Raw genomic sequence first — 10,000 nt, forward strand, 5'->3', positions numbered from 1 at the left:
GAATCCATGAAAGTTAAAGAACCGAAAGAGTATTTAAAAAAAAAACCACGGCCATCTGATAAGTAGCGCGAAAGTTGAACTTGTTTCGTCGTGCAAAGATTTTCAATTGTCGCGGAACCAGAAACAGGAAGGCGAAGTCAAGTCAGTTTCTGCTGTCACAGAGACATTTCTGCTGTTACAGCGACATAAACCTCCCGCAGATTTTTAACAACTGAACTGAAGAAAAAAGTATCGCTCCTGTGTGTGACCCATTCAATCAGAATCTATAAACATTCTAGCATTTCATATTGTTGCTACATAGTATGAGTGAGTGAGTGAGTGTGTGTGTGTGTGTGTGTGTGTGTGTGTGTGTGGGTGGGTGGGTGTGTGGGTGTGCGCGCGCGCGCGCCTTCTTAAAAACAGATTTCAGACTTGAGAAAATGGCCATTGCAGTTCCAATGAATTTGATCTTTTTCTGGCTTTTTAATACATATAGTGGGGAGGAGGAGAGTGTTGGAGTTGAGCATGGAAATCTGTGGGGAAATGAGTGGTGCAGTTTAGCATGGAAATTGTGGGGAGAAGAGTGGTGGAGCTGTGCATGGAATTTGATTAAAGGTAATCATCATCAAGACTGATTCATGTGTGTTTCATCACAGTTGCATTGATGATTAACTGCAAGTAAAGAATGATTTCATCTTATGGTGTAGCACGCATGCATATGTGCATACAGTACTCACTCATTCATCATTACAAGTGACATGCACTGATAAGTCTTCTCAAGACTCCCAGACATTCAGACAATGGTACAATCAGCTGGCCTGTTTACCCAAAATGGATATGTCTGTACTTTCACCAGGTTAGAATATGTATTTCTTTTATGGAAACCTGTAAGTTCATTGTATCTAACAACTGGCCAAATGAATAACACATAATAACAGTTTTCTCTTTGATGCCATTTATTTTTTAGAAACTGGTAGTGCTGTAAATTCTTAGTGTAAATATTTGCATTTATTTACATTTGCATGCCCCACCTCCCATCTTTTATTTCCTGTATTATCTTTAATCACATACACACACACACACACACACACACACACACACACATTATCTCTCTCTCCCTCCTCTCCCCTCCCTCACACACATGCACGCGCGCATAATATACACACCCACAAACACGCTCGCGCGCTTAACACACAGATCCAGCGACACACGTCTGGACTGAGACACACACAGAAGCAGGGACATTGAATACAATCATTTCTCTTTCAGCCTGAATGATTTCAATAATTCGTAAAACTGAGAGAGAGAGAGTGAGAGAGAGAGAGACAGAGAGAGAGAGAGAGAACGAACGAACGAACGAACGAAATTGTTTTAATTGAACTTTGGCCATGGACCACAATTCAAAACCAGGGACTGGGGGTGGGCATGGGAAGGGGTATTATAACACTTGACTGGATGACACAATATCATAATGTTCATGGACTTGACATTAATTCTACTTAATTAGGTCTGAGTATATGATTTCTCCTTTTGATCGCATGGAAATTAAGTTTTGATACATGGAAATTTCTCTGCTTGTTGTTTGATCGGAGAAGTGAACTAAGAGACATGTTTAAACAGTCTTGAAGAAATTTTGTCCGTAAGTCATTATATACAGAACAAACAAACAACAAATGGTATTAATCTTCTAGTTCACCTTGGCAAAAAGGACAATGCTTTAAAACATCATTTTCAGTGTACCTATTAACATTGTTATTTAAAGGAAACATATTAAATCTGGCCTGAGACAACGCCACTCTGAAACAATATTCATTAGCATTTGTTATGTATTTTTCTTTTTCAAATATAACCTTGAATGATCTGTAGCATGAATATCTATCTCTATCACTAATAGTACCCGACCATTATTGAATGAAGATATCTATAAGTCTTTGCTTGAAAGTAATAAGAAATCCTTTCACATCACCAACACCTTGTTGCAACCACACAAAATTAAAACCTGTTGTCCATAATATTTCTCTAACCTGAGAAGCCCAACACTGTTTTCCATTTAAATCTAATCCAAACAACATCTGATAAGCCATGTAAGGCAATCCATTCTGATCCGTCTGTAGTATTCTCAACCAGTACCTTATAACATTTAGTAACGAGTTTACAAATAACAGATATCTACCAAGATCACCATAAACCACTTTGTTTGGAGTTTTCACTGGCACACACACACACACACACACACACACACACACACACACACACACACACACACACACACACGTTAATGCAATGGTTACTGGAAGAATAAGTTCTAGAGAGCTACTTTTTCTTTTTTCTTTTTTTTTCTTTTTTTGGTGCTTTTAATTCGTTGCAAATAGACAACAAAGGGCAAACAGATATATAATGTGATGCCAAGAAGGAGACATCAACATAAAAATATTGATTTAAAAATCGGGGTAAAGAAGAAAGAGAGAGAAGAAAATGAAAACCACCCAACAACAGCAACACAAGATTGTCCACGTTTTACACAAACCACGTCATCAGCAGATTCAAACACTCGACTGTTGGCCGCCGTTCTTTCTCTGTTTCTGGACCTTGCGATTGGAATGAACTTCCTTTTTCGCTTCGTCAAGTCTCCACACTCAGCTCTTTCAAGTATGGCCTTAAAACCCACCTCTTCCCAAAATAGCCTCCCTTGCCTGCCCTTCCTTGTCTTTAGTTTCTACAGTATTAGAGTTATGCATGCGTGTGAATGACTGGTGCGAAAGCGCTTTGATTTGTCTCTGCACAAGATCCAGCGCTATATAAATACCATTATTATTATTATTATTATTGTATTCCAGCCAGTCAGTATTGATAATGGAAGAAGCGAAATAGAAGCACGCAGCTGGATCCAAAGGACTTGAAAAAAAAAAATAATAAAATAAAATAAAATAAAATAAAAAAAACCCCAGTCCTCCAAGAAACTGTTGAGTGTGGTGGGTGGGTGCAGAGGGGAGACAGAAAAAAAAAGAGAGAGAGAAAAAAAAATGCACGATGGACTGACAACAGTACCAGAACGGACCGGAAAACCATTCTAAGAGACTCTGGTTGGTGGTGTACAATTCTTCTGTATAGTGCCCCCCAAAACTCTTGACAGAACTGAAGAGGGAGAAGAAGAAGAGTTTTTTTGTTGTTTTTTTTTTTTCTTCTATGGCTTAGTTCACACGGCGCCTGCGATATCTTCTTGCAAATAGGGAGGGAAACACAAGAAAGGATCGCCTCCTTTTTTTTTTTTTTTTTTTGCTGTCCTTCTTCCTCCATGTTCCTCTCCCCCCCCCCCATCCCCCGCCTCCCCCCCCCCCCCCCCCCCCCCCCCCCCATCCCCCGCCTCCTTTAGTATTTTGTTGAACTAATAACACGTAGAGCCAAGTACAAGTACTTCTAAACGTCTTATGAAGTGAAAAGGACTTCATTTTGAGAAAAGTCAAGACTGGAAATTTTTACGTTTCATCAATTCAAGGGTATTAACTCACATGGTTTTTATTTATTAACTGTGAATTCCGACTGATTCTGTGGATATTTTTATGGCAGTTTGGGGGATAATCCAGTAAGTGATGAGGCGTTCACAAATCTTTCTCTGACTAAATATCTAACGGTCTCCTTCTCCAACGTTCCATCACATGTTATCGTGTATTGTCCATTGAATATAGGATTGAACGGGCAGGTCAACAATTTGAAGTATATGAGCACGCGCTTTGAATGTGTATAAATATGTGTACGCAATTGATTTTTTGCCCATGACCTTCAGGGCTCAGCCAGTAGATCTATAAAGTCCACTCGTCGTATTGATTTTAGTATTTTCCGAAAAAGACCACTTCGGCGAATGAACATAGTGAACACTGAGAGTAAAACACACAAGCTTTTTATGTATTGAGTATAATTTCAAAATGTAATGTTTAAGATGAGAAAGATCAGTTTAAAGCAAATTAAGTCCCCTAGCATTAATTACAGATTAATTTCCCTTTTTTTACTATCTGCACCAAAACGTTTGCAAAATAAATATATCTTCCATGCTTAGCAAAAGAAGTTCCTGTTTGAACAAAAAATGATAATAATGACTGCTCTTGTTGTTGTGTCGAATATCAGATCAAAGTGCCAAGTTTAGAGAATACAAAAAATATAAATATAACAGTAAATGCAGTTTGCATATAATTTGGCCTTCTTTTTTAAATTTTTTTGTGCCCATCCCAGAGGTGCAATATTGTTTTAAACAAGATGATTGGAAAGAATTAATTTTTCCTATTTTTATGCCTAATTTGGTGTCAACTGGCAAAGTATTTGCAGAGAAAATGTCAATGTTAAAGTTTACCACGGACACACAGACACAGACACACACACACACACACAGACACACACACACACACACACACACACACAGACAACCGAATACCGGGTTAAAACATAGACTCACTTTGTTTACACAAGTGAGTCAAAAACGACATAAAGAAATAAATAAAAATACATTGTCGCCTAAAGACTATAGTGATTAAAGCATCGTCTTCTCTGTGTGTGTGTGTGTGTGTGTGTGTATGTGTGTGTGTGTGTATGTGTGTGTGTGTGTGTGTGTGTGTGTGTGTGTGTGTGTGTGTGTGTGTGTATGTGTGTGTGTGTGTGTGTGTGTGTGTGTGTGTGTGTGTGTGTGTGTGTGTGTGTGTGTATGTGTGTGTGTGTGTGTATGTGTGTGTGTGTGTGTGTGTGTGTGTGTGTGTGTGTGTGTGTGTATGTGTGTGTGTGTATGTGTGTGTGTGTGTGTGTGTGTGTGTGTGTGTGTGTCGCTGTCACAAAGAAGAAGGAAACCAGGCTTGAACAAACCATGAATTATTCAAAGTTCAACTTTTCAAATTCAAAGAGCACTTCAACTTTTCTTTTAAGTCAGGCACTCCAAGCACTCGTGTCGTTCGTTCGTTGAGACTGGCGCATGTTTGGGAAAAGAGCGCTTAGCAAGGTGCAGTGCTTATTGAAGCTCTTGGGTCTCCAACTGCTGACTAAGGGGACCTAAAAGAGGGATTGCGCTGTGGGATTTTTTCGGCCCGTGACCTCGTCTTCTTCTCCCCATCTACAGGTCTGTCTGAATGAGTATTTGTGCGTGTCTAGAATCTGACTGAATAACACTGGAAACGAATGACGAGCGCCCAAATGGACAGCCGTCAGTCGGCTCTACCCAGGTAGGTAGCATATTGTGCAAATGACCCCGTGTTTGTAAAGCTTTTAGAGCTTCGTCTCCATCTGAGGATAGGCGCTGTATAAGTTATCCATAACATGATGATGATGGTGGTGGTGGTGGTGGTGGTGGTGGTGGTGGTGGTGATGGTGATGATAATGGTGGTTATGATGACCATCAGAACAGCAGAGGAAGTAACTGCTGTCCCAACTACCTGGGCTAGAATTTGATCATAGTACAGAATGTCTCGCCCAAGTTACATCCCCACTCTCTCGGCCAAGAGGGTTGTTTTTGTTGGGGTTTTTTGGTGTGTTTTTTTGACAGTCAGCGTTGGGGATGGTTCCCAAAAGCCAACTAGCCCCCAAGGCTGCAGCACTAAGAGCCAGCACAGTCTTGCCTCATAGTTTGAGAGTCATAGTCCTTGACAAAAAGACTAAGCTGTAAATGGCTTCCCGTTGCGATGGAGAAACCATTGATTATATACAGCTCTCTTTGCTGTTGGCCCAAATGTAAGCTATGTCAATCTTGTGATATAAACTGAGCATCAGGCGGTGTATAAGTATCCATGTAAGTAATACATTTATTCATTCATAATTTGAGTGTACTGTAGGCTTATTTATCATCATTGTTGTCTTATTTATTTATTTATTTATTATCATTATTTTATTATTATTATTATTATTACTGCTATCTTTTTTATATTATAATTATCATTTTTTTATTTTATTTATGTAAGCTTATCAATTATTTATTCACCTTTTTTTTCTTTTCTTTTTTTTTCCTCAAGGTCTGACTAAGCGCGTTGGGTTACGCTGCTGGTCAGGCATCTGCTTGGCAGATTTGTCCGAACGCAGTGACGCCTCCTTGAGCTACTGAAACTGAAACTGAAACTGTAGGCTAGTTGACAGACGGAGGCCGGACAATTGAGAGTCATGCACTTCACGGATGCGTCTTATAAGAGAATGTTGCTTCAGGTAAAAAGTTCCAGATTCCATAGCTGTTTTCTTACGGTCGTTCGTTTATTTGTTTATAGTATGTTAACTCACTCAGTACGGCCAGTCCTCTCTTCTCCTCTACACAGACCCCTCGGATGTCCAGTGGGTGTCTGAATGACCCAACCTTTAGCTTCCGTCGTCAGAATTGTGGTATTCTTTGTCAACATTCACCTCTTCAGTATAAGAGCCTTACGCTTGCAATATTTTGATGATGGTAATTGGGGTGAAACGCTGTTAACGTCGTCTCTTTCGCCGTTCGTATGGAGAGAGTTAATCTAAGATGATGATGTTAGACTGAAAATAAATGATACTATTCATACTATTATCATTATTATTTGGATTATTATCGTTTCTATCATTAATGATGATGATTGTTATTATTAATTAAAAATCAACATTACTGTATATTATTCGAATGAGGTGGAGGGCAGGCCGGGGTGGGGGGGTGGGGGGCGAGGGGGAGGGGGCTAATAAAGAGAGAGAGAGAGAACAAAATGTGGAAAAGACAGAGTACATGATGTAAAATGGAGAGGGCGTGTCAGTGATTGGAGAAAGAAAAAATCCCCATAATATTGGAAAAGTGTATGTCGGACGGGGGACGGGGGAAGCGGGATCAGAAAAAAAAAATCAATAATAATCAAATATTGTATGCACTACTCCTGTATATCATTATTTAAAAAGAGGTTCATGTGGGGACCTACAATAAACGACCAACTCAACTATCTAACACATAACTAGCTAACTTTAATAATAAAGAACATTTTGAAATATATAACTTTTTTCAACAACAAAAAAAATAAAAATAATAACATATTAATATTCTTACGGTCTTTGGGGCAGTACGTTCATATTCACTGTATCTAGGGCTCGGTATAGGAAGGAGCTCAGTCCTCTCTCTTTCTGACACTAAAATATAACCACCCTCAACCGAAGCCAAGGTACCCATTCACATCTGGGTGGAGTGAGGCCTAGAGGTAACGCGTCCGCCTAGGAAGCGAGAGAATCTGAGCGCGCTGGTTCGAATCACGGTTCAGCCGCCGATATTTTCTCCTCCTCCACTAGACCTTGAGTGGTGGTCTGGACGCTAGTCATTCGGATGAGACGATAAACCGAGGCCCCGTGTGCAGCATGCACTTAGCGCACGTAAAAGAACCCACGGCAACAAAAGGGTTGTTCCTGGTAAAATTCTGTAGAAAAATCCACATCGATAGGAAAAACAAATAAAACTGCATGCAGGAAAAAAAAAAAAAAAAAAAAATGGGTGGCGCTGTAGTGTAGCGACGCGCTCTCCCTGGGGAGAGCAGCCCGAATTTCACACAGAGAAATCTGTTGTGATAAAAAAGTTGTCCCGGTGGGGGTTAAAGGTGGGTTAAGGAGGGGTGGTTTGGAGTTAGGTGGGGGCGAGGGTTTGGGTTTGGGGATAGCTTAGGAAGTAGGTCCTGTACCCATATGTGTGTGATTGTGTGAATAAAAGTTGTAAAATCGTACACGGATTTCTGCGTCCTTCTTGGGAGTGTGTGTTGCGCGGTGTCGACCCTAAAAGTCCACGTCTCCTGGCTTGTGGGCTTGCCCAGATTTCTGGAGTATGTGACAAAAAGAAATACAAATACAAATACATCGGAGTAAAGTGCCTTTCCCTAGGACACACCACCATGCCGAAACAGGGGTTCAAGGCAAGGCAAGGCAAGGCAAGGCAAGGCAAGGCGAGGCAAGGCAAGGCAAGGCAAGGCGAGGCAAGGCAAGGCAAGGCAAGGCAAGGCAAGGCAAGGCAAGGCGAGGCAAGGCAAGGCAAGGCAAGGCAAGGCGAGGCAAGGCAAGGCAAGGCAAGGCAAGGCAAGGCAAGGCGAGGCGAGGCAAGGCAAGGCAAGGCAAGGCAAGGCAAGGCGAGGCAAGGCAAGGAGGCAAGGCAAGGCGAGGCAAGGCAAGGCAAGGCAAGGCAAGGCGAGGCAAGGCAAGGCAAGGCGAGGCAAGGCGAGGCGAGGAGTTTATTTCGTGTGCCCCACGGGGGCATTGAAACATTACATACCGTTCATCCTTTACACATATCCTATAAATGCAAACAGAGTGATGTCAAAAAACAAGAAGTAGGCTCATTCGTTCAGTCACTTAATATACACATTGACAAGTACTATTTCACTCATAATACAAACATACAAACAAAAAGCAACAAAAAATCAATTAAAACGAAAGAAAAAAAATCGTATCAATAGACAAAACATTAATAAAGAGAGCTGCGAATAGCAGAAACCAAGGGTTTAAGTTTTAACAGTATTCTTTTGTGTGGGTTTTTTTTTCTCCAGAAAATAATAGGTGGAATTTAATGGTGTTTGGGCGAAATCTGTAATACCTAGATAAACATTTTTGTCTGATGCTTAAAAAAAAAAAAAAAAAAGAGCACACAAACAAATAGTTAAACTCATCAGCAATGTCGCTTGTGGAACATTTATCACAGATTCTTTCATTTCTGGGTAAATTGTCAAAACGCAGTCTATTAACAGGCATAGGATTATTAGTTGTTCTAAACTGAACTAACTCAATTACACAATTATTTGGTAGCACTGTAAAATACACATCTTGGCCAAAGCTTGGTTTAACACACTCAGTACGGCCAGTCCTCTCTTCTCCTCTACACAGACCCATCGGATGTCCAGTGGGTGTCTGAATGACCCAACCTTCAGCTTCCGTCGTCAGAATTGTGGTATTCTTTGTCAACATTCGCCTCTTCAGTATAAGAGCCTTCCGCTTGCAATATTTTGATGATGGTAATTGGGGTGAAACGCTGTTAACGTCGTCTCTTTCGCCGTTCGTATGGAGAGAGTTAAACATTCTGTAATTAATTTTCATAGTATCGTTATCAACATGTCTATACCAATCTTGCAAAAACTTATCTTTTAAACAACGTTTCACTTTCTCTTTGAACCATGTAGGATGTTCGAACCCTGATTACTGGTGAACAACACTGGATCAAAAAGTCCAACGCTTCACCGACCCGACCCTGCCACACGGCGCCCTCCTAAATGTTGATAAAATCAGAATTATTATGATAAATTTTCTGAACTGCCATAAAACATTATAATTGTCCAAAATTTTGTGACTTTTTAAAAATTTTTTTTTACCTTATTACCCGTTTCGATGGCCTTACTTACTTCCATGCTTTTGCGCGGGTTCTTAGTGTATTAGTTTTTGGTGTCAGCTATTCATTACTACTAATACTACTACTACTACTACTACTGCTTATGATAATGATAATAATAATAATGATAGTAATAATACACCAAAGCAATAATACAGACTGCAAGTATCAATTACCACAACCTCACAAAAAAAGCACACACCCCCAGAAAAAACAACAACAAAAAACAAAAAACAAAAAAAAAACCCACATAGAACTTGCCTCATATACACAAAGAAAACCAAACACGATGGACTGAAAACATTACAGAATGGACATGAAAACCATTTGCTTTGACATCCAGGATTTCACACACACACACACACACACACACACACACACACACACACACACACACACATTATAAAACAACCAAACAAAGACATACGTATAAGAAGAAGATGAAGAATAAGAAGAAGAAGAAGGAGGAGGAGAAGAAGAAGGAGGAGGAGAAGGAGGAGGAGGAGAAGAAGAGAAGAAGAAGATTTTTGTTGTTTTTGTTGTTATTGTTGTTGTTCGGGTTTGACAGAGGCACCTTCCATCGCCCAGGTCACTCCCCAGATGAGTCGTTGAGGAAGGAGGAGGAGAAGAAGGAGGAGGAGAAGAAGGAGGAGGAGAAGGAGAAGAAGAAGAAGGAGGAGGAGGAGAAGAAGAAGA

Source organism: Babylonia areolata, chromosome 1, assembly GCF_041734735.1.
Source record: "Babylonia areolata isolate BAREFJ2019XMU chromosome 1, ASM4173473v1, whole genome shotgun sequence".
NCBI lineage: Eukaryota > Metazoa > Mollusca > Gastropoda > Neogastropoda > Buccinidae > Babylonia > Babylonia areolata.